The sequence below is a fragment of the Solanum verrucosum genome, unplaced genomic scaffold (genome assembly GCF_900185275.1).
Source record: "Solanum verrucosum unplaced genomic scaffold, falcon-dt-bn FXZP01000208.1, whole genome shotgun sequence".
Lineage (NCBI taxonomy): Eukaryota > Viridiplantae > Streptophyta > Magnoliopsida > Solanales > Solanaceae > Solanum > Solanum verrucosum.
In genome coordinates this window covers 3,513,263-3,538,920 of record NW_026020329.1, presented here as the reverse complement: position 1 = coordinate 3,538,920, position 25,658 = coordinate 3,513,263, and the positions used below count along the sequence as shown (strand labels likewise).

The window sequence follows — 25,658 nt, the reverse complement described above, 5'->3', positions numbered from 1 at the left end:
TGTCATAACTCATAATTTAAATGTCAAGTGTGATTTCACAATATTTCTGATCTTGAGTTTTTCATATTCTTTTTCATCTTTGTAGTCTCCACCTTTTCACATTTGCATATGTATTAAGAAGTTGTTGTCGAATGAGAGTAGTGTTTTGCAAAAGTTAAATAGAAATTTGTTCAATCTATGTCTTCCTTAAGATAACTTGTAGATGATCATTGTGTGATATCTTGCATAGTAATTAAAGAGAAAATTTACAAGCTTAACCAATGAATGATGAACCTATTCAATCAAGATTATTATCATTACAAGGTATATAATGCTGAATTATTGCTATCAAATGAATTTTAAAAGTAATATTCAAATAATTTTAGTTTTGTATTTTTTTTTAATATATCAAGTATTCAACTTGATAAAAAAAATTTAATATGTCAGAACACATAATTTAAGTGTCTCTGATTGGTTCAAATATTTCATGTTTTAAAATTTTTGCCTTCTTTCTAAGAAATTGTAGCCTCTATCTTTTTATAATCACATACAAATAAAGAAGTTGTTGTTGAACGTGAATTGTGTTTTGTAAAAACTGCACATAAATTAGATCAACATATACCCTTCTTATGATAGCTAGTGGATCATTGTCAATTTTGTGGTGTACACCTACAAAAAAAAAATAGTTATCATTAGTGATAAAAATAATTGCTAAAATATCTAATCGATGTATATAAATCATAATTAGTATAGGTACGTGTACACTTTGCATAATTCAAAATGATTAGTTCTATCATCTATGAATTTAACAAAAAATATATTAGTTAAATTATGTAAATTGACTCCTAACCAAAATTTACACAAACAAGAATATACAGTTTCATGATACTCCAAGAAGTTATAATTAAAAAGAAATTAAAGTAATCTCAACTGATTTGATATTTGCATGACAAATTTCTATGTTGCAAGAGATGAAATAACTATGATACACACGTAGACCTACCCAAGTAAGATAACTTTCAACTCATCAGAAAACATATACAAATAAGTCGAATTAAAGATAATAACTTATAATGGGAATAGAATAAATAGAGAGCATAAACATAAGTAGAAAAGAGAGACACAAACACAAAATGAATATGAGAAAATGTACCCACACAAAGTAGGATTGATAATCTAATAATTTGATGGATTGAGATAGTTGTCTTGTGATTTTTCACTATATATACACATAATATATAGCATTTAGTAAGTGAATATATTGTATTGAATTGATCAAAAGAATTACTCCACATTGAATATACCAAGTAACTTTTCAAATTCTCCCTATGTTTATTACTACGAAGAGATGTTTTACTTTTTGCATTAGGAATCAGAGGATAAAAAAACATTTACAGAAATTGAATACATATAACTCCATGTCTTTTGAATTTATCTAGTTCATTCATTTGCTATATTATTATTTATATTTATTAGAAGATAGACTTACTTTTTAGCAAAAAATATTACATAAATAGGAGTTAAATAAATGGAAAAATATTAGTGGGTATTTTTGTGTATATATATTCAATAGCCATTGCATTGAACTAAGTGTATATTTATATTCTTATACAATATTATTGTAAGGAATAATATCTGATTGGAGGATATTAATGTCATTCAATATTTTATGGACATTTTGATAATTCAATTTTTAAAATATTTTGGTTCCACTTATATATATACTTACTATTAGAAGTTGTATTTCTCTTTTTTTTATATGTGAAGGAAAAATGACAAATTAATTTATGATTATTATTTAGTATTTAATTAATAAAATAATTTTATAACTTTTTTATTTAGTATAGGGGTAAAATGACAATCCAACTTCAAATTTTGGAGATTTCCACTTTTAATAATAATTGGAAGTTTTATTTCTCTTTTTTTATATGTGAAGGAAAAATGACAAATTAATTTATGATTATTATTTAGTATTTAATTAATAAAATAATTTTATAACTTTTTTATTTAGTATAGGGGTAAAATGACAATCCAACTTCAAATTTTGGAGATTTCCACTTTTAATAATAATTAGAAGTTTTATTTCTCTTTTTTTATATGTGAAGGAAAAATGACAAATTAATTTATGATTATTATTTAGTATTTAATTAATAAAATAATTTTATAACTTTTTTATTTAGTATAGGGGTAAAATGACAATTCAACTTCAAATTTTGGAGATTTCCACTTTTAATAATAATAGTAATAATAATAATTATAATAATAATAAAAATAATTATTATTATAATTATTATTAGTATTATTATAATTATTATTAGTATTATTATTATTATTATTATTATTATTACGATTACTATTACTATTACTATTACTATTACTATTACTATTACTATTACTATTATTATTATTATTATTAATTATATTATTATTACTATTATTATTATTATTATTATTATTATTATTATTATTATTATTACTATTGTTATTGTTACTATTGTTATTGTTATTGTTTTTGTTATTGTTGTTGTTGTTGTGTTATTATTATTATTATTATTTATTTATTTATTTATGATAATATGATGATAAGTTAGGAAAATGAGAGGTGTAGTTATGAATTTGATTTTAAATGCAGAAATAATTTTTTTAAATGATTTTAAGAAAATAAATTAATAGGTAAGGGGAATTTTCGTAATTCAATTTTTGACTTAGATTCTTCTTACTTTTAATAATGGGAAAAGACATAAATTTCGCATGAACTTATATCGAAAAGTCGCTTATACGTTTAAACTATCATGATGACCTATTACACACCTTTACTATTCAAAAGTGAATTTAATATCACCCTGAGATGTGTAACACCACTCTCACGGGGTGTTGTGTAATACACTCGCCGCCACATCAACGCTATGTCAGAAATTACAATTTTATATAATTTTTTTTGTTTTGTTTTGTTTATTAATTACTTTTCTTTTGTTAACAATATTTTACACTAATTAATCTCTAATTAATTATTAAAATTCTCTAATAATTATACATTCTTCATCACAAAATCTCAACCCACTCCATCTCTTATCTCACAGAATAAACCATATCCAACTACCTTATTCACTATTGATTCTTTGTTCTTCACCACCGTCATATCACCTTCAATTCTTCTTCTTCTTCTTCTTCTTTGCCATCCACCACTAAATATCGCCATCATCATTTCCAATATAATATTTTTGTTCTTCGCCATCTTCAATTTCCATTTTTTTTTTCAAAATCGTTACCCAATGCCACCATACTCATGAAGTTGTCATCTTCACCAAATTCAAAAATTGATTAATCTTCTTCACCATCTTCAATTTCCTCTTCTTTTTTTCACCCATTAGCTAGAACCACCATACCCATAAAGCTACAACTACAACCAAACCCAAAAATTGATTAACAACCAAAATTTCTTTAACAAAGTTAAAAAATAGAAAAGATCGAAACAATCAACCAAAATCACCTAAACATAACTTAAGGATTTATTTATTTAGGTATATCCGAAATTCTTTTTAGATTCTTCCTTTAGTAAAAATGATCACAAAACACAGTTATTCACTAACAAATATATGAGAATTAACCTAATTGCTGATAAAAAAAAAAAGTTGTGCTTTGAGATTGTGATGTATAAAGAATGAAGAAAAAGATATATGAAAAAGAAGAAGAGATGTTGAAAAAGAAAAATAGGTGTGAAGAAGAAGAGGTGTGGGGGTAGGGATGGGGTGGAGGGGGGGGGTTAAAAGCTAATTCTAATTATTGTTTTTATTTTTATTTATAACTGACACGTATAATTTTTATTTTCTTTTTATTTCTTCGCCACATCAGTTTTAAGGGGTAAATAAATTCACTTTTGGATTGTAAATGTGTGTAATAGGTCATCATGATAGTTTAAGCACGTAAGTAACTTTTCGATACAAGTTTAATGTGAAATTTATGTCTTTTCTCTTTAATAATATGTATTAATAATATATGTATGTATGAATGAATATATGAATGAATAAATTATTATTATGTCAATGTATCATTGTTTAGTATTATATATTGCTCCAAGAAGTGGTGGTTGACGACGGTAATGATAGTGATGATTATGATGACAGAGGTGGTTAGTGCTATTGGTAATCAGGTTGATGATTATGGATGAGGCGGGGGTAAAAATTATCCGAACAAAATTAAGTGATTTTATTGATATAAAAACAAAAAGCGACTTAACTTCATACCTTTCTTTTACTTAGCTTGTATATGAGAAATTTACTCTAAAACCCAAAGTCCTCATCTAAAATGTCTTTTTGGCCTATGAATTATTGAAACACAAGAGAGGAAAAGGTTAACAACAAAATTGTATAGAAATATCTTTTCTTTGCAAAATGCGAGTTACTGTAGAACAATAATTTTTCTTTGTTTTCTCTACATTTTTGCCTTTTTCACTTTTGACTTAATGGCTTCTTTAGCTTTTTGCTTTTTCAATAATTTCACTTGTCGTATGCTATTTCAAAGAGTATGATCAATTCTTGAAGAACAATAATCAATTAGTAATAGTAATATCAGTTGATGCCGGACGACAAGAAGATGCTACGTTTGATCTTTGATGATAACAACTTGGAATTCAGCTATTTACTAGGCCTTTCTATATTGCTACCAACTATTGTTCTGGTTTATTGCCTGCTCAAATTTCTTCTTCAATTACTAATTCATCATCCTCAAAACATGTCTCAGCCCAAAAAAAGAGAGATAGAAATCGTTAAGAACGAAAAATCAGATGCTTCTGATCAAGCTGAAGATCAGTTGGATGAAGCAAAAGGCCAGCAAGCTGTTCTGTACAGATTTAGGCAGAGGCACAAAAATATTCAAACAGAAATAACAAGCTGTTCTAAATTGATTGCTAAGGAAGAGGAAAGTTGTGTGTCAAAAGCGCCTCCTCGTCTTCGTGATGGTGATCTAGTGCATTTCAGCCACAGACATCCTTTGCTAAGATTTCATCTTAAAGGAACAGACGTTATAAGATGCAATATGTGTACTATTATAATTTCCGGGGTAGCTTATGGCTGCGATTGTTGTCGTTACTTTCTCCATGAGGTATGTTCTAACATTCCTAAAAGAATTCGACATGATTTTCATCCTATGCACTCACTCACCCTTCTTCCCATTCCTTCAATCTCTCTTTGGCATTCGAAAGTGGAAAGCGAGTTCTGTTGTGTGGCATGCGGTTATGACAACTCATTGTTTTCATTTTACTATCATTGTGATTTGTGTAAATTTGATCTTCATCTTGAATGTGCTTCTGTGACGACGAAATTGATCCATAACGTAAAATACCCTCTTGATCTCTTTACTTCCTTTCCACTAAAAAGTGAAGGGGCAACCCTGTTATGTTGTATTTGTAACAAAGTTATGAATAGGCAATCCACTTGGCTTTTCTATAATCGCGAGTTTGATTACATCTGTCATTTCGAGTTTGCTGCTGAAGAAGAGCTTGGAGTTATAGGGGATCAAAGTTTCCTATCTGAAGTCCAAAAATCCTTGCTCCTCCAAAAAAGTTGTTCTGGCCAACAACAGAAACTCGAAAAGCTAGGAGAAGTTATACACTTCAGCCACCGCCATCCGTTGAAAGCAATTAAACAAACAAATGAGGCGTCAATCATGAATTGCTGCATATGTTCATTCCAGGCTTTATCCGGTTACATTTGCCAGCTATGCAATTACTTCATCGACGAGACTTGTTTCACTCTTCCGCGAAGGATACAACACCATTTTCACCCAAATCACCCCTCATACTCACTAGCTATAACGATCCTCCAAAGTTCAAATGCAGAGCTTGTGGTCAAGAAAAAGGTACAACATACCGTTGCTCTACTTGTAAATTCAGTCTCCATCGTTCCTGTGCTGGTGCTCCCATGACATTTACGCTTGACAAAAACAAGAAAGTTTCTTATAAACTTCTCTATTCATATCCATATGATGGTGAGATGGCAGTTATCAAATGCAGTGTCTGTTCCGGCGAGTTAAACTCAAAGGAGAACTTCATGTACTTCAATTTCAACCTCGATGAAGTGCTTCATGTCCAATGTGCACTTAATAGAGAAACTGACTCTTATGATACTAAGTTTTCTTTAGCTTCTGAAAGACTGAAAAGTATTAAAATAGAGGAAGACCACTCTTAGTAGCAACTACAAATTCTAGCTTGTTTGTATGTAACTCTAATGGCATGATAATACCTAGTATATGATTTGTAAGAAGATTTGATTATTTTGTTTATTTTGAAGTTTGCAACTATAATATATTTGCTCTATTTGACGATTTGAATTTACATATCTAGTAATGAACACGTTTCAAACATATTCGGTATTGTGAAAATTCATCATAAATTAACTAGTTTATGTTATCCATCAACCTAATAGAATCTCCCTCTTTTATATGACGTCTTTTTTGAGAAGCCAGACTAAATAATGTCGTACCACATTATTCACCACACTGACATTCTGTGGCTTCCAGTAATTCTGAAGTCTAGTATGATGAAATTGAGAGTCAATAAAAGCTCCTCTTGATTTTGTGTCACTTGCATTGGGAAATTTACTTAACAACTCCAATCTAAGTTCTGAAATAAAATAACTCAAATAATTAGAAAATTACAAACTTGTACATTGGGAATAAAAATTTAATTTGTAATCTGACCTCTAAGGTTTTTCTTTCGATTAGCAGAGCAATTATTCTGTTTAATGGCATTGTAATAATCACCTAATGAAGTTCCAACCTGCAATACAATCTATTGGTCAAAATTCATGTAATTTGACTCTCGGGGAATAAAACATGACAAGTATATATAATATAATTACCTGAACTATATCGAATGGTGACATGATTGTATAAAGTGGTGTTTTGATATATTGTTGCATGCTTTGTGGAAAGAAACACTGCAAAAATGTATCGCGATGATTTTCAGTAATAATATCAACATTAATCCACAAGAAGGAAAATTAATCTAGTAACAATTTGTACCAATTCTGGCTTCATTCTTGAAGTGCAGGATTTTGGTAGTGCTTTGGCAGACCCCTGCATATATGAACTCATCAATTTATTTTTGACTCGTTCATTTGACACCTCTAGTCACGTGAGTTGTCTATTTGATAATATAAAATGAAACAAGAAGAAATAAGAAAGGAGATTATGTACATGTAATGTAACAAGTGCTTTATAGATTGTTTCGAAGCCTTTTCCCTTATGAAGATTCTTGTTGCTGAAAAAACAACAACAAATTTTATAAAGTAATTCATTCACATATGAATCGTTCTTCAGAAAATGATCATATAATACGATAAAAATGTCTTACACATCGACGAAATAGCCACTATCGGTCAAGCATTTTATTCTAGGAGTGTTAGGCAATAATTTGCTGAAGCGATCACAATATAACATTGCTGGATATGCGCCAGAAGAACTTCCAATGAGAATGGCCTAGTAGTACAATAAATTAAATTTCTGTTAGTATGTCTAAACACAATATTTTTTTTACTTATGTTGCTCTGACTCTCCAATCTCCAAAATGCATATTTTTAGAGTATCTGACACATGTTGGTCAATATTTTTGAAGAGTTTATTTATACTTTGTATAATAAGTAAAGTAAGTTGACATACGTACATTTTTGGCATCCTTTAATCCTTTTGATAACAAATCCTCCATCACTGCAGAAAAAATCCTTGCACCTCTAAAGTGAAGATTGGTAGCCTAAAAGGACAAAAAAATTGTATATAAGTATATAAATTGAAGCTTTTATAACCTCTAAATTCTAATAATGAACAATAGTATGTTATTGTGGAATTCATCATCTTGATGGACTGCCCTTAACGAACTCATATTAATACTAAGACCTGTCACAAGCTAATTCAAAAATGAAATAAATTTACCCAAAACCCGTGATACTTGTCTGATGAATCATACTGATTGGATCGCATATGTTTGGTAAAGAAAAATGGAATGTTCAATTGAAACATGAAAATGTGACTAAAAGCGTTGAGTATTAAGTTATTAACCTACCCCACCCCAATTTTTTTCACAACAAAAAAAAAAAAACCATATGGTAATTAATATGAATTAAATTATAAGATTATGTTGCTTTATAATAACATACAGGATCAACTGTTTCAACATCTCCAGTGAATGCTCCTCCATCACAATATGCAACCATAACTTTGTTCCAGTTGAACAAATCTGCATATTTTGCATTGTAAAGGTTATAATTAATTCTGCAAATTAACCACAAATATGAATTAAAATATCTTTCGATAGTGAGAATCGAACTTACACCTATTAATTTAAATTGTTAGTGATTAATTACCTGGATTAGCATCTTTATTGTTGCTGACGTGACCTCTAGATTTGAATGGAGGCATATGTTTTGAAGAACCAAAGGAAGTAGTTGAACGATTTTGGCACTCTCTCACATCTCTACACCATCCTCCTCCCTAATAACAACAAAGTATTACGTACGGCTCGAGTATTATCATAAAAGTATTTGTATATAATTAAGATAAATCTTGAGATTTGTTTAAACCATTGGAATTGTGCTATCAAAATAGACTGAGTTAATAAATAGACAATCATTAATCCTCCGAAACTTACAGATAGGTGAATCATCCAGCTTTGAGCACCTTCTCCAAATCCTCTATCCATGTAATATGCTGGTGGGCTTCCATCCAAGCAGACTGCATCTAAATGAGGTTTTTTTTTTTTTGGGTCAAAAAGGAATTTAATATATTATATAATCAAGAGGGGCAATGTATTGGTGCATCTACCGCAGTGAGATGTCCGTTTTCGTTACTTTGGGTCACATCCCTACCCTGTAAAGAGTTAAAAATATTGTTCGTTAATCTAATGTACATAGTTCCTAGAATGTCTGCTTCCACCTCCTTTTGGACAAACAATGGAGGAACTATCAAAATGGTTGGCTCGTCAAAAATTGCCACCTTTGTCCCCTCTTTGGCCAGTGCATCTGCGACTCTATTTTGCTCCCGAAACACATGGGATAGCTTCGTGACTTCCAGCTTTGACATCAAGTACCTGCAATCAACAATTAGATTATCATAGAGCAAGTTATTGTCCTTAATCATGTGAATTGCTTCAGTAGAGTCAATATTAATTTCAAGGGGAGTAAGGCTGTGGTCTACAACTATATGAAGTCCTCTCCTAATGGCTAGGAGTTCGGCTCTAATGGGGTTGGTGAGGGGGGTGTGTTCGAATAATCCAATGATCCAATGACCTAAGTGATTCCTGACTAGACCCCCTAAGCCCCTATGTCCTAGACTGTTTTTAACATATGCATCGATATTAAGTTGTTCTACCAGATACCGTAGAAAATATCTTTGAATTATCTTTCCAACGCCACCGAGTTTTCTCATTTTCTAGTTTGTATGAGGGAGATATCCCCATTTGAAGTTGGGCTGTCTAGATAAGGAAAGTCGAAACCGGATTTTAAAAGGGTATTTTGGTCTTTTCCATACCCAATTGGTTTGATTCGTTTTTAGTGAATTAATTAGGGTCTAAACTGAATGGGTTCAGTTTACACATTTACCAAATCACTCTAGGGTTTTAGAGAAAAGAACTCAAGAGGAGAAAGGAGAAGAAACAGTCTAGATTCGTCGATTTCTGGAGGAATTGATTGTAGAATTTCCTACGAGGTATGTGAGTTCACATAGCTTTGGGTTTGTCCACCCACGCTCCCAACATGTTTATTTCAACGTGAATCGTCCTAAAAAGGTTGAAAGTTTGATGTTCTTGATGTGTGTTCTTGAATTTGCTTTCATTGTTGAATTGGGCTTGGATTGAGGAGTTCTTGAGATTATTGCGTCGATTTATAGATGTAACATCCGACAATTTGAAATAACTATGAAGAGGCTTAGAATTGGAAATTTTCTTTTTGGAAAGAATTTTAAAGTTCTGGAAATTTGGTTATGGGAAAAAGGTGAGTTTTTGGTCAACTTTGAGCAGTCATAACTCCTAGTTCAGGATGAGTTAGGTGTAGTTCCAGTTATGATTGCAAATCTTGTGGAATGATCTTCCCAACACCACCGATTTTGCTCGATTCCGAGTTCGTATGAGCGAGTTATGCCCTTTGAAAGTTGGGCAGTTGGCAGGGAATTCGTCCGGAAATTTTAAGGGTATTTTGGTCTTTTCCCTAGCCATTTCTTTTGGGGTTATATTGTTGTGTTAGAATGATTTTGGATCATTTTGTCCCATTTTAAAGAGTGAGAGCTAGGGCTTGGGAGAGAAGAGAGAAACAAAAGGAGAAAGAGAAGAGCAAGCAAGGAGATCATCGTGGATATCGTCGGGGGTGATCCCTACTAGGTATGCGAGTACATAGTGTGGGTTTGGCCCTTTTCCCCCACATGCCAAATTCGATTTATTTTCAAGAAAAGAATGGTTGTATTGTTGAAGTTGTTGGTTGTGTTGTTGATGTTGTGGATTGTGTTGTTGAGGTTCTTGTTGATTTGGGACATGAGTTTGGTTGTGCTTTTGAGTTGAATCTCTTGTATGTTGAGGGATTTTATGATCCTTAGTGTTTGGGATTCAAACCTTTGAAGTTAGGGTGGTTTAGAGTTGGGAAAAAGAGGGAGAAAAGTCGGGTTTTCTGGGGAAGGGGCTGGCGCTTCGCGCCTGCTAGCGCGCCCCAAAGGGGACTCTGAAGTCCAGCCCTTGGGGCGGCGCGCCTAGCAGAGCGCCAGCAGGCCCCTTCTGAGCTTCGAGGGCTGGCACTCCGCGCCTTGCAGAGCGCCAAGGGCGCCGAGTTTCCCCTTTCTTTTTATACTTTCTCATGCATGTTCCTTGGTATTGTACCTATGTTTCCTAGTTGTTTTCAACACTCCAAGGTACGTTTAAATGTCAAGAACTCATCCATAAATGTGTGATCATACACCTTGAATCGATAATCCAATTCAAGGCGAGTTAGTGTCAAGTCAAAGCAAAGTTAGAGTCAAGTCAAGCAAGGTTAAGAAGTAAGTTCAAGCAAGTCTTTAAAGCTTTTCAAGAGTCGTTATTGAACGTTTTGACGTCGTTTTAAGGTTCAAGTTTCAAGTCAAGCAAAGAGTGTAAAGTTTCAAGCTAAGTAAAGAGTCTCAAGTTTCAAGTCGAGTCAAGAGTATCGAGTTTCAAGTTAAGTCAAGAGTTTAAAGTTGAGTTCATTTCTCAAAAGCTATTAGGGAACTAAGTATTCCCAAAGAAGTTTATAAAGGTTTTTACATTTGAGCAAGAGGGGAACCATGATTTCCAAAAGAGCCCTTGGGCTAAGTTTTGAGTAATTATCTCAACTAAAGAAAGATGTGTTTTAAAAACACTTATGAGCCAAAGTATTTTTGGGAGTAGTATTGAGCACCGAATTGGGGACACGAGTTCATATTAACTAAACTCTCCATAAGAACCATGCGCCAACATGGGACTTGACGGGTCATTCTTTTTAGATGACTACGTAAGATTAAGCTAGTGGATCCACTAAGTTAAAGTAAGGTCCTATACCACGGCAAGGTATAGGATGGTCCTTGGGCAATGTGAGGTAAAACGTTGTATCACCACTAGGGCTCATAGTGGTGGTTGTCGGTTGAAGAATCTCCCACTAAAGTTATATTACTTTTATATAAGTAAAGTTGAGTTTGTTATTGTTTTATCATTAACGAGCTAAGTTGTTTACATTGTTTTACAAGCTATATATATATTGCATGTGTCTTATTGCTTTATATATTGAGTTCAGTTATTCATGAGTCGTACAGAGCCAAGGTAAGTGTTCTCTTATACTCCTTTCAAGCTTAAGTTGTGGTTTAGCTTTCCATCTCGCATACTCGTACATTCAATGTACTGATGCCAGTTGGCCTGCATCTTATGACGAAGCAGATACAGGTACCCCGGATCAGCATCCAGCTCGCCGTTGATCCAACTGAGCACTCCAGAGTCAGTGGTGAGCCTCCTTGTTTTCCGGAGGACTCTGTTATTTTGTGTTCTTAGTTTTGTTTTGTTAGGATGTTGCGGGTCTATTCGAACATCCATCTCAGTATTTTAGAGGCTTCATAGACAGTCAGTCAGTTAGTATTGAGTCTCTCAGCTATGTATATATGTAAATATTCTATTTTGGGACTCGAGTTGCCTTTTTGGCCGTATTTTATCAGTTGGTTGTTCTTTTTAACCTTTCATTGCATTGAGTTATGCTGTTGAGTTAAGTTTCCGCTGAGTTAAGAAAGCCAGGCCAAGGGTTCGCTTGGGGCCAGCAATGGTCTCCGAGTGCTGGTCCCGCCCAGGGTGTAGGCTCGGGGCGTGACAATAGAGTTGTTCTGAGTTAGATTCTTATGTACATGTATTGGGTATATGAATCTAAAGAGAAATTGAGTAAAACAATCGAATTAAGATCAGAAAATGAGTTGAAAAGTTTGTCAGGAACACCGGGGGCAAAGCCGAGGGGGTGCGCCAGAAATAAGCCCCAGTAACTTAGTGGAGGGTGCCCTGTGCCAGGATCGCGCCCGGTTCATCTGCCCCCATCCATTTTTTGTCGTTTAGCCCGTCTAAGTCTTTCTAAAGTGTACTAACACTTCCTACTGATTCTAACTACTCTAAATGACTTCTAAACATCTATAATTCATCCGTAAACATGAATCATAACCTTGAATCCATAAATTCAAATTCAAGGGAAGTTAAGAGCCAAGTCTAGAGAGTGTCTAGAGTCATTTTCAAAAGTCTTTTGCAATTGCTTTAAACTTGTTTGAAGACATGAGTTTTGAGTTGAGTAAAGAGTAAAGAGTGAAGTTCATTTCTTCAAAAATAGTATATAGGGACTATGTATTCCCAAAGGGTAAATGTTTCCACATTTAAACAAGAAAGGAAACACCGATTTCCAACAGAGCCTTTGAGCTAGTTTTTCAATAAGGAGTAAATGCTTTCACAATTAAGCAAAGAGAGGAAACTTTGATTTCCAAGAGAGCCTTTGAGCTAAGTTTTTGAGCAATTATCTCAAACCACAGAAAGAAGTTATGTTTTTAAACATATGAGCTAGTATCTTTTGGGAGTAGTATTGAGTACCGATATTGGGGAGAGTTCAGACAACTCCCATCCCCCATAAACCATGTAGCCATCATGGGTTGAAAAAGGGTCATACTTTTTAGATGATTCCTTAGTGCTTTTTCGCATAGACTAGTGGATCCACTTAGTAGTTAGGTTTTATGCCCTTGGCAAGGTATAGGATGGCCCTGGCAACGTGAGGAAAAACGTTATATCATCACATAGCTATAAAGCGATGGTTGTCGGTTAGAGAAACTCCCACAGAAGTATTTTGTAATTTTATATACACAGAGTTAATTATATTTTCATATACATCTAGAGATTATATTGTATCTTTTTATATATACAGAGTTACTATTGTATTTCTAAATATACATAGTTGTTATCCATGTTTTTAAAGCTTTTCTTTATAATGCATTTACATTATTGCTTTATATTGAAATGAGTTAAGTTGAGTTAAGTTGAACCCATGTATGTTCTTTTAGTTCCTTTCAAGCTTATGTCTTGTTTTAGAATTCCCCTCGCATGCTCGTACATTCAATGTACTGACGTCATTTGGCCTGCATCGTTGTTATAATGCAGATATAGGTTTCCAAGATCTGCATCCAACACTTCATTTGTTCTAGTTGAGCTTTAGAGTTGTTGGTGAGTCTCCTTTCTTCTAGAGGACACGTTTTTATTACTTTGTTAGTTAGTTAATTAGGATGTCGTGGGTCTTGTCCCGACGTCTATCGCAGTTGTTAGAGGCTTCATAGACAGTTAGTTAGTTCATTTGTCACTATCTTGTTATTGGCTTATGTTTAATCATGTGTTTCCATCTTGGCTAGTTGAATGTTCTTTTAAGACATTCTAAGTTATTTCATGAGTTATCTTTTCAGACTATTTTCCTATTATTTAAGTGTTCCTCTAAGAGTTAAGTCAGGCCAAGGGTTCGCTTGGGGCCAACAATGATTCTTGAGTGCCCATCCTGCCCAGGATGTAGGCTCGGAGCGTGACATACATTGCATGTTATACACTGTAAATGAGATCTTAGGAATCGTTGAGGGTCCGAATACTTGAAAGATGTGATGAATCAAGTATGGCTTGTTTTATGTTGTGGGGGTTGTGGACCTGTCCCGTGGATTTTGGAGTTAAGGTTAGTCATTGTAAGTGGTTAACTAAGTTGGTCAATGGCTAAGATATTAGCATGGGAGCTTAAGTGAGAGTATCAGTTGATAGAGTTAGTAGTAGTTTCGGATGAGGGAATGAAAACAATAGAGAAATTCTGGTGTTGGTAGCATGGATAGTGTAACATCCGACAATTTAAAATAACTATGAAGAAGCTTGGAATTTGAAATAGTCATTTTTGGAAGGAATTCAAAATCTGGAAATTTGGTTAAGTGTGGGAAATCAGTGAGTTTTGACCAACTTTGAGCAGTCATAACTCCTAGCTCATGATGAGTTAGGAGTAGTTCCAGTTATGATTTTGAAGCTTGTGGAATGATCTTTCCAACGCCACCGAGTTTTCTCGATTCCGAGTTCGTGTGAGCGAGTTATGCTCTTTGAAAGTTGGGCAGTTGGCAGGGAATCTGTCCGGAAATTTTAAGGGCATTTTGGTCTTTTCCCTAGTTTTTCTTTTGGGGTTATATTGTATGCTAGGCTGATTTTTGGATCATTTTGGTCCCATTTAAAAGAGTGAAAGCTAGGGCTTGAGAGAGAAGAAGAGGAGATCAAGAAAGTTTCCGTCGTGGATATCGTTGGGGGTGATCCCCAATAGGTATGTGAGTTCTTAGTGTTGGGTTGATATTTTCCCCCACACACCAAACTCATCTTTATTATTGAGAAAAGATTGGATATGTTGTTGAAGTTGTTGTCTTCAAAGGCTGGCGCTCCGCGCCTTGCAGAGCGTCAAGGACGCCAAGTTCCCCCATTCTTTTCATACTTTTTCATACATGTTCCTAGGTATTGTACCTATGTTTCCTAGTTGTTTCCAACACTCCAAAGTACTTCTAAACATCAAGAAGTCATCCATATACGTGTGATCATATACCTTGAATTCATAATTCCAATTCAAGGAGAGTTAGTTTCCAAGTCAAGTGAAATTAAGAGTTAAGTCTAGAAGTTAAAGAAGTGAGTCAAAGCAAGTCTTTAAAGTTGTTCAAGAGTCTTTATTGAACATTTTAACTTCATTCTAAGGCTCAAGTTGCAAGTCAAGCAAATAGTATCGAGTTTCAAGTTAAGTCAAGAACATAAAGTTGAGTTCATTTCTCAAAGTTATTAGGGAACTATGTATTCCCAAAGAAGTTTTAAAGAAATGTTTTTACATTTAAACAAGGTTGGAAACTGAGAATTCCAAAGAGCCTTCGGGCCAAGTTTTTGAGTAATTATCTCATATCAGCAGGAAGACATATGTTTTCGAAACATAAGAGCCAGTACATTTTTGGGAGTAGTATCGAGCACCGAATTGGGGGAGCGTTCAAAGAACCCACAGCCCCCATACCACCATGTTAGCCACCATAGGTAGAAAAGGATCATACTTTTTAGATGAATTCTTTTTAGATTAGACTAGTGGATCCATTAGGCAATTCAGGTCTTATACCTTTGGCCGGGTATAGGATGCTCTGGCAGCGTGAGGTCGATCGTTGTATCATCACTATAGCTCTTATGTGATGGTTGTCGGTTAGAGAAACTCCCACAGTAGTTATTGTATTTTGATACACAGAAATTATTGTATTTTTATATACATCAGTTCATTTGTATTTCTATATACATCTCAGGCTTATTGTATCTTTGTATACACACAGAGTTTATAGCATGTTTTAAGCAATCTTTCTTTATATCGCACTTGTTTTTAAAATTGCCTTATATTGAAGGAAGTCAGTTAGGTTGAGTTGAGTTGAGTTGAGCCAGGTAAGCTATTTAGTTTCTTCCAGATTTCCTTCTAGCCTTTGTTGCTTAGTTTTCCAACTCGCATACTCGTACATTCCATGTACTGATGCCAGTTGGCCTGCATCTTATGACGATGCAGATACAGGTACCCTGGATGAACATCCTGCACGTCGTTGATCCAGCTGAGCATTCCAGAGTCAGTGGTGAGGTGAATTTAATGTCCAGAATTCGAAGGACTTCAAGGCTAGACCAACACAATCTTCGGGTAGTGTGGTGCAAGGGAGTAGTAAGCCTCCTGCCTGCGCCAAGTGTGGTAGGAACCACTCAGGTAATTGTTGAGAGGGCTCCATTGGTTGTTTCAAGTGTGGTCAGAATGGACATTTCATGCGAGAGTGTCCGAAGAATAGGCAGGGTAATGGGGGCAATAGAACATAGTCTTCTCAGTTGTTCCACCAGATAGGACGGCACCTAGAGGAGCTACTTCTAGTACCAGTGGAGGAGCAAACCACCTTTATGCAATCACCAGTCGCCATGAGCAATAGAACTTTCCAAATGTTGTCACTGGTATGATCAAAGTCTTTTCTTTTGATGTATATGCTTTGCTAGACCCAAGAGCAAGTTTATATTTTGTAACTCCTTATGTTGCAATAAGTTTGAGGTTCTTCCTGAAAGACTTTGTGAACCTTTTTGTGTTTCTACACCTATTGGGGAGTCTATTTTAGTAGAAAGAGTCTATCGTGATTGTCCTGTTTCTATCAATCACAAGAGCACCATGGCTGATTTGGTTGAGTTAGACATGGTAGATTTCGATGTCATTCTAGGTATGGATTGTCTTCATGCCTAATATGCATCATTAGACTGTAGAACTCGAGTGGTCAAGTTTCAGTTTTCGAATGAGCCAATCTTATAGTGGAGTAGTAGTTCAGCAGTGCCTAAGGGTCGTTTCATTTTGTACCTTAAGGAAAGAAAATTAGTTTCAAAGGGTTGTATCTATCACTTAGTCCGAGTTAATGACTCTAGTGTTGAGGTACCTCATTTCCAGTCAGTTCCTATAGCAAGAGAGTTTCCAGAAGTTTTTCTTGATGATCTACCCGGAATTTCTCGTGAGAGAGAAATAGATTTCGGCATAGATCTCATTCCAGATACTCGTCCTATCTCTATTCCGCCATATAGAATGGCACCAGCAGAGTTGAAAGAGTTGAAAGAGCAGTTGAAAGATTTCCTAGACAAGGGTTTCATTCGACTGAGTGTCTCACCTTGGGGTGCTCCGATCTTGTTTGTGAGAAAGAAAGATGGTTCCCTTAGAATGTGTATAGACTACCGCCAGTTGAACAGGGTTACCATCAAGAAGAAGTACCCTCTTCCGAGGATTGATGATCTTTTCAATCATCTTTAGGGTGCCACTTGTTTTTCAAATATTGACCTCAGATCAGGCTATCACCAGCTAAGAGTAAGGGAATGTGATATTCTGAAGACAACTTTCAGGACAAGGTACGGTCATTATGAGTTTTTAGTCATGTCTTTTGGTTTGACCAATGCACCGACAGCTTTCATGGACTTGATGAACCGAGTCTTCAAACCTTATTTAGATATGTTTGTTATCGTCTTCATTGATGACATACTAGTCTATTCAAGGAATGAAGAAGATCATGCTAGTCATCTCAAAACAGTTCTTCAGACTTTGAAAGACAAGGAGTTGTATGCCAAGTTATCTAAGTGTGAGTTTTGGCTTAAGTCTGTGGCGTTCCTAGGCCACATTGTGTCCGGTGATGGAATTAAAGTTGATACTCGGAAAATTGAGGCAGTGAAGAATTGGCCTAGACCCACATCTCCAACTGAAATTAGGAGTTTCTTGGGATTAGCTGGCTATTATAGAAGGTTTGTAGAGGGGTTCTCGTCTATTGCATCTCCTTTGACCAAGTTGACTCAGAAGGCAGTGAAATTTCAATGGTCTAAAGCTTGTGAGAAAAGCATTCAGGAATTGAAAAAGAGATTACAGCTCCAGTTTTAACGTTACCAGAAGGTGCTCAAGGTTTTGTGGTGTATTGTGATGCATCTAGAATTGGTTTGGGTTGTGTCTTAATGCAAAATGGCAAAGTTATAGCTTATGCCTCCAGACAGTTTAAGGTTCATGAGAAGAACTACCCAACCCATGACTTAGAGTTAGCGGCTGTAGTGTTCGCTTTGAAGATATGACGTCATTACTTGTATGGTGTGCATATTGATATATTCATTGATCACAAAACCCTTCAATATGTGCTTACTCAGAAAGAGCTTAATCTCAGACAGAGGAGGTGGTTAGAATTACTCAAGGACTATGACCTGAGTATTCTTTACCACCCAGGTAAGGCTAATGTTGTTGCTGATTCTTTGAGCAGGTTGTCTATGGGTAGCACCACCCATATTGAAGAAGGAAGGAGAGACTTAGCAAAAGATATATACAAACTGGCATGCCTGGGAGTCAGATTTACAGATTCCGCAAAAGAAGGAATAGCGGTGGCGAATGGGGCTGAGTCATCACTAGTGTTAGAAGTGAAAGAGAAACAAGATCAAGATCCCATTTTGCTTGAGTTGAATGCAAATGTTCAAAAGCAAAGGTTATTAGCTTTTGAACAAGGGAGAGATGGTGTTTTGAGGTATCAAGGTAGATTATGCGTACCTATGGTAGATGGACTCCAAGAAAGGATTTTGGAGGAAGCTCATAGCTCCAGATATTCCATTCATCCGGGTTCCACGAAGATGTATCGTGACTTGAGAGAAGTTTATTGGTGGAATGGCATGAAGAAGGGCATTGCAGAGTTTGTCGCTAAGTATCCAAATTGTCAGCAAGTGAAAGCTGAACACCAAAGGCCTGTTGGTTTGGCTCAGAGAATAGAACTTCCGGAATGGAAATGGGAGATGATCAATATGGATTTCATCACAGGGTTGCCAAGGTCTCGCAGACAACATGATTATATTTGGGTGATTGTCGATCGAATGACAAAGTCAGGTCATTTTCTACCGGTAAAGACTACCAATTCAGCAGAAGATTATGCCAAGTTGTATATTCAAGAGGTGGTGAGACTGCATGGAGTCCCAGTCTCCATTATTTCAGATAGAGGAGCACAGTTTACAACACAATTCTGGAAATCTTTTCAGAAAGGCTTGGGTTCGAAGGTGAACTTAAGTACAGCCTTTCATCCTTAGACTGATGGGCAAGCAGAGCGTACTGTTCAGACTTTAGAAGATATGTTAAGAGCTTGTGTGATCGATTTCAAAGGTAATTGGGATAATCATCTACCTCTCATTGAGTTTGCCTACAACAACAGCTATCACTCTAGCATCCAGATGGCTCCATATGAAGCTCTTTATGCTAAGAACGTTGTTTTTTACGCTTATTCCTATTGCGAATTGAGCATTATTGATTATCGTTATCATGCATACATATTCATTCTTCATTTATCATGGACCACACTCCACATATATTATATATTATATGATGGATATGATAGAGTGATGAACTGTCACGACCTGAGCCTACACCCTGGATGTGGCCGGCACTCGAGAACCATTTCTGGTCCCCAACGAACCCTCATTCTGACTGACTACAAGCAGAAGACTAACTCAAGCATACAGAGCTTAAAACTGAATAAAATTCATTGAACTCAATTACAAAATCTTTAAGTCAAAAGATTTACTCTGAATAAAATAGTATATTCACCTAGCCAGAAATAGACAACTCAAGTCTTTAAAACATTTAACAAAATAAATGAAACAGACTTCTCAAACTCTTCTGTCTGTCCATGAAGCCTCTAAATTACAAAGATAGAAGTCGGGACAAGACCCACGACATCCTGACGATACTGAAAAGTAAATGAAATCCTCCAGAAGCAAGGAGGCTCACCATAACTAACTGGAACTGCAAGTGGTATCAACGAAATGCCCGTTGATGATCCTGAATACCTGTATCTGCATCATGAAATGATGCAGGCAAATGGCTCAGTACATGGAATGTACGAGCATATAAGGGGAATTCTAAAGCATAAACATAAGCTTGAACTTGATAAAAGGAAACATACTTACCTCTTCTCAACTCACTCAACTCAAGAATAAGATACTCAACTCAAATATTAGATACTCAACTCAAGGATATGCTACTAAACTCAAAGGTACTCAACTCAAGATAAAGCAATAGTAAAAGATGCAATAAATGGAAAGCTTTTAAAACTATAGATAGCAACTCAATGTATTTAAGAATACAATATACTTAGTTCGTATGCAAGGATACAAAATAAACTATTTTTGTCTATGAAAACACAAAATAACTCTGTGGGAGTTTCTCTAACCGACAACCATCATTATAAGTTATGTGATGATACATCATCTTGCCCACGCTGCCAGAACTATCCTATACTTTTCTGGGGTATAGAACATCTCAACTAAGTGGATTCACTAGTCTATGCTAAAAAAAGCATTAAGGAATCAACTAAAAAGTATGACACTTTCTACCCACGTTAGCTACATAGTTTATGGAGACTTGAATTATCTGAACTCGTTCCCATATCGATGCTCAATACTACTCCCAAAATATACTCAGCTCATATGTTTAAAATCATAACTCTTTTTGTGGTTTGAGATTATTACTCAAAATCTTTCTCTTAAAAGAGATGTTACTCAAACTGCTCAAAACTCTTTTGAAAATCTCAATTTCCTCCTCTTTTAAATGTGAAAACATTTACTCTTGGGAATACTTAGTTCCCATATATCATTTTAAAGAAAATGAACTCAACTCTACTCTTTCTCAACTCAAGTGCTCAAGTCTTAAAACAAGTTTAGAAAAATTTGTAAAAGACTTCTCAAAATAAGGTTCATGCCGAATTATGGACGTGAACGACTCAATTCAAGGTTTTCAATAATCATACATAGAACTCAATACTCAGAACTCAACAATTCAGAATTCAAGAACTTCAAGGATACTACTTATTTCAAGAATGCTCAACTCATAGGGTTCATGCGGAATTATGGGCATGAACTACTCAACTCAAGGACTCAAAGATACTTCTCATCTCAAGACTGCTCGACCTATAGGGTTCATGCGGAATTATGGGCATGAACTACTCAACTCAAGGACTTCATGGGTAACGTGTAATAGTCCCATGATTAGGAATATAATCTAAAAAGGGTTAGGAACTCAATACTCAAGTCTTAGAAATTGAAGATATTACTCCTCTCAAAGATACTTCAACTTATGGATTTCATGCGAAATTTATGGGCATGAACGACTTGATTCAAGGGTCTACATAACGATATGGAACTCATGTATACGACTCTTCTCATTCTTATACTTACTTTCTCAAAACTTAGCTCAAATCGATAGTTGATCTCAAAGGATCGACAATTTAACTCAAAGACTTTCTTGAACTCTACTTTTAACTCTCTCTTGAATGTGAATTATGAATTATGAATTCAAAAGTTATGGTTCATAATATGAAAGATCTCGTGATGATAAACTAGACTCATGAATACATTCTCCTCATTCTCATACTCACTTGCTCGAGTCTTGAAACAAGTTGTTAGAAATTGTAGAAGTATCCTCAAAAAGACTCAAATGGACTTTCTCGAAAATGTTCGAAAGAACACTCTAGACTTAACTCTTAGCTCTACCTTGAATTTGAATTATGAATTCAAGGTTATGATTTGTGGTAGGAAAGATATCGTGATGATTAAAAGTATTTTAGATAGTTAATCATGAGAAATGGTTGAAAAACCTTGTTTGGGGAGCAAGTCTGCGACACGGAGATGAATTATAATGTTTGGTCGAAATAATTTTTGAGGCAGTGGAGTCCGTGTTCTCTCAGCGATGCGGAGAAAAAAGTATCACTTCTGAGGAACAGGTCCACGACTTTTCCCGATCTTTTCTTACTCGTTTCAAACCCCAATTCGCCTAAATTCGATTCTTTTTCTCAATTTATTTTTAGATTCAGATATCCAATACATGTACACAAGAATCTAATCAAACACAACTCTAAAATCGACACGATTTCCTCAAGAACTCATTAATCTCATCATAACTCAAGAAAGAAAGCCAATTTCAAGAACACAATTCAAGAACATCAATCATTCATATGTCTAGAACGAATTTAACACTGAAATTAACATGATTGGTGTGTGGGTGAACAAACCCAACACTTTGGAAGCTTATATACCTTTTAGGGATCAAACCCATGGCGAAAATCTGCAACAAAACTCAAGAACCTCGACGAACGCCTTGATCCTTTACTTTTTTATCCTATTTTCTCTTCTTGAACTCTCAACTAAAATCATAGGTGTATATTAGGACTATAAAACTGAACCTAATCGAATTAGACCCTTAAAAACTTACTAAAAATGAATTAAATCTAATTGGGTAAGTAAAAGACCAAAATACCCCTTACTATTTTCGGATAACTTTCCTTATTTGGATAGCCCGACTTCAAACGGGGATATCTCCCTCATACAAGCTTGAAATTTAGCAAACTCGGTGTCATTGGAAAGAGGATTTCAAGACCTTTCATTTGATACCTTGTAGCCCACCTAACTCATTTTGTACCGAAGGTTATGGTCGTTTGAAGTTGACCCAAAACTTAGGAGAACATAGGAATGACTTGAATGAACTTTCTTTAGTTCTTCTTGGAACTGAAGGTGCTACATATAGTGACCTTAACACTTAGGAAAAACTTTAAATTCCTTGAAACTTACTCACAACGAAGGATTGTTCAAGTCTTAGCTCAAAAAATTTCTAGGGTGTTATAATATCTCCCCCTTGGGATCATTCGTCCTCTAATGACAACTGGACTGGGTATGGAATGGGGTTATTCTTACTGAGGTCTGAATCTAATGGTATGCTCTTACTATATTCAACCTTAACCCAATCCTTAGGTTCGGGTTCTATACCTCTCTATAGGAAATCTTATCCTAAAACTATTACTCTTTACCACCACATTAGGCTCATATTAAGAACCACCTAATGTTTAACAACACCACATTCAAGCTTAGTACTCTAACAACTCCATGGACTCCTACTAACCAACTCCTTCAGAACCAACTAAGGGCTTTCATTTAACTATTCCTCATAGTAAAACCTCATCCTCCTAATTTATTGTTACTCCCCGAGCCTACACCGTGGACGTGGCCGGCACTTGAGAACCATTGATGGCCCTAAGCGAACCCATGGCCTGGCTTACTTACTCAGCAAAAGACTTTACTCAAGATAAATATACTTTAAAAGAATAATTGAACTACTCAATAAATAACTTAGAATGTAATAAATAGCATTCACTGCCAAAATGGCAACTCAAGCCTCAACTTAACTGAAAAGGGAAAGTAAAGACTCATGAACTAACATCAACTAACTCTGTCTATGAAGCCTCTAAATAACTGAGATGGACGTCGGGACAAGATCCACAACATCCTAATGAACTAAAATATTGAAAGCAATAAAAAGGATCCTCCGGAAAGCTAGGAGGCTTACCAACTGACTCTGGGTGCTCAACTGGATCAATGAGGCGCTGGGTACTGATCCTAGTTACATGCGTCTGCATCATAATAAGATGTAGGCCAACTGGCATCAGTACATTGAATGTATGAGTATGCAAGTTGGAATGCTAAACATAACTTAAGCTTGAAAAGAATCTGAAAGAAACACTTACCTTGGCTTTACTCAACTCTTGAATAACTTAATTTAATATAAAGCAATAAAACACATGCAATATATAGAAAGCCTTTAAAACAGTAGAAAACAACTTAGTCTGTTAAAGAAAATGCAATAACAAACTCAACTTTACTCATATAAGAAAGTAGAATAATTTATGTGGGAGATTCTCTAACCGACAACCACCACTATGAGCCTAAGTGATGATACAACGTCTTGCCCACGCTGCCAGAACTGTCTTATACGTTGTCTCATATAAAACATTTTAACTAAGTGGATCCACTAGTCTATGCTAAAAAGCACTTAATGAGTCATCTAAAAAGTATGATCATTTACTACCCATGATGGCTACATGGTTTATGGAGATGTGAGTTTTCTGAATTCAAACTCGTCCCCATATCGGTGCGTAAAAAATACTACTCCCAAAATATACTTAGCTCATATGTTTGTAAAAACAAAACTCTTTCTTTGGTTTGAGATAATTACTCAAAAACTTAGCTTAAAAGCTCTCTTTGAAATCTCAGTTTCCTTTCTTGCTCAAATGTGAAAACATTTTAACTCTTGGGAATACTTAGTTCCCATATAATCTTTGAAGAATGAACTTTACTCTTACTCTTTACTGAAAACTAGCTCAAAGGCTCTTTTGGAAATCTCAGTTTCCTTTCTTGTTTAAATGTGAAAACATTTACTCTTTGGGAATAAATAGTCCCGATATACTCTTTTGAAGAAATGACTTCAATCTTTACTCTTTACTCAACTCAAAACTTAAGTCTTAAAACAAAGTTAAAATATTTGTAAACGACTTTTGAAAGACTCTATGAACTTCCCTTGATTTGAGTCTTAACCTCTCTTGACTTGACTCTTAACTTTCCTTGAATTGAATTATGGATTCAAGGATTGTAATTTGTGATAGGAGCGATCTCATGATGTTTTGGAGTGTTTCTAATTAGTTAAACATGAGAAAAGATAAAAAAAATCACTATTTAGAAGTAAGTCCGTGATGCGGAGATGCGTTTAATTATTTGGTGGCGAAATAAATTTTGAGGTAGAACGGTCTGTGAACAATCCGCAACGTGAAGAAAATTTTATCAATCCTGAGGAATAGGTCCGCGACGTGGACCTGGTACCTAGATTTGCCCGAGTTTTTCCTTCTTCATTTTCTAGCCCCAATTTGCCTAGATTCAATTCTTTTTTCTCCATATCTCTTTAGATTCAGGTACCCACAACATATACACAAGAATCTAACTCAAAACAACTCTAATAATCGATCTTAAATTCTCAAGAACTCCTCAATCTCATCCCAAATTCAAGAACAAAAGCAATTCAAGAATAAAACTCAAGAACATCAAAGTCTCAATCTTTTAGGAAGAAAATCATATTGAAATAAACATGTTTGGCCCATGTGTGAACGAACCCAATGCTATGTGAACTCACATACCTCGTTGGGATCACCTCTTGACAAAATCCACAAGCGATTCTTGAAGATCTTGATGATTCTTGCTTCTTCTCCTCTTTGCCCCTCTTCTTTTTCTGTTCTCTAAAACCCTAACTCAATATTGTAAAAGCGTAAACTGAATCCTATCAGTTTAGACCCCAATTAAATACCATAAAACGAAATTAATTCATGGGGCATGGAAAAGACCATAATGCCCTTCTAAAACCCGGATTTGACTTTTCTTAATTGAACAACCCAATTTCAAACTGGCATTTCTCACTCATACAAACTCGGAATTGATGAAACTCAGCGGCATTGGAAAGATCATTCCAAGATCTTTCCTACGATATCTGGAAGCACACCTAACTTATCCTGATCTAGGAGTTATGGTCATTTGAATTTGACCAAAAACTCAAACTTAACTTAACCAATTTTCTAGATTTTTATTATTTCCAAAAATCACTCTCTCATTCTATATCTTTATAGTTACGGGGTGTTATAATATCTCCCCTTGGGAACATTCGTCCTCGAATGAGATTACTCTTAGTAGGCTAAGACGTAACATCTAACACCTAGCTCAAACAGCCAACAAACAAAGTGTAAATACAACATGTCATCTTAAAATAAAAGCCAAGAAAAGGATTAGTACCTTA

At 35.1% G+C, this 25,658-nt stretch overlaps 2 pseudogenes; one reads left to right on the top strand and one right to left on the bottom strand.

Annotated features, from left to right (window-relative positions):
* The first annotated feature begins 4,545 nt into the window (after nucleotides 1–4,545).
* LOC125835987 (uncharacterized) lies at nucleotides 4,546–6,164 on the top strand (annotated as a pseudogene).
* A 249-nt stretch (nucleotides 6,165–6,413) lies between these two features.
* The window catches only part of LOC125836091 (pectin acetylesterase 8-like), a 45,340-nt pseudogene continuing 26,095 nt past the window's right edge, over nucleotides 6,414–25,658 (bottom strand).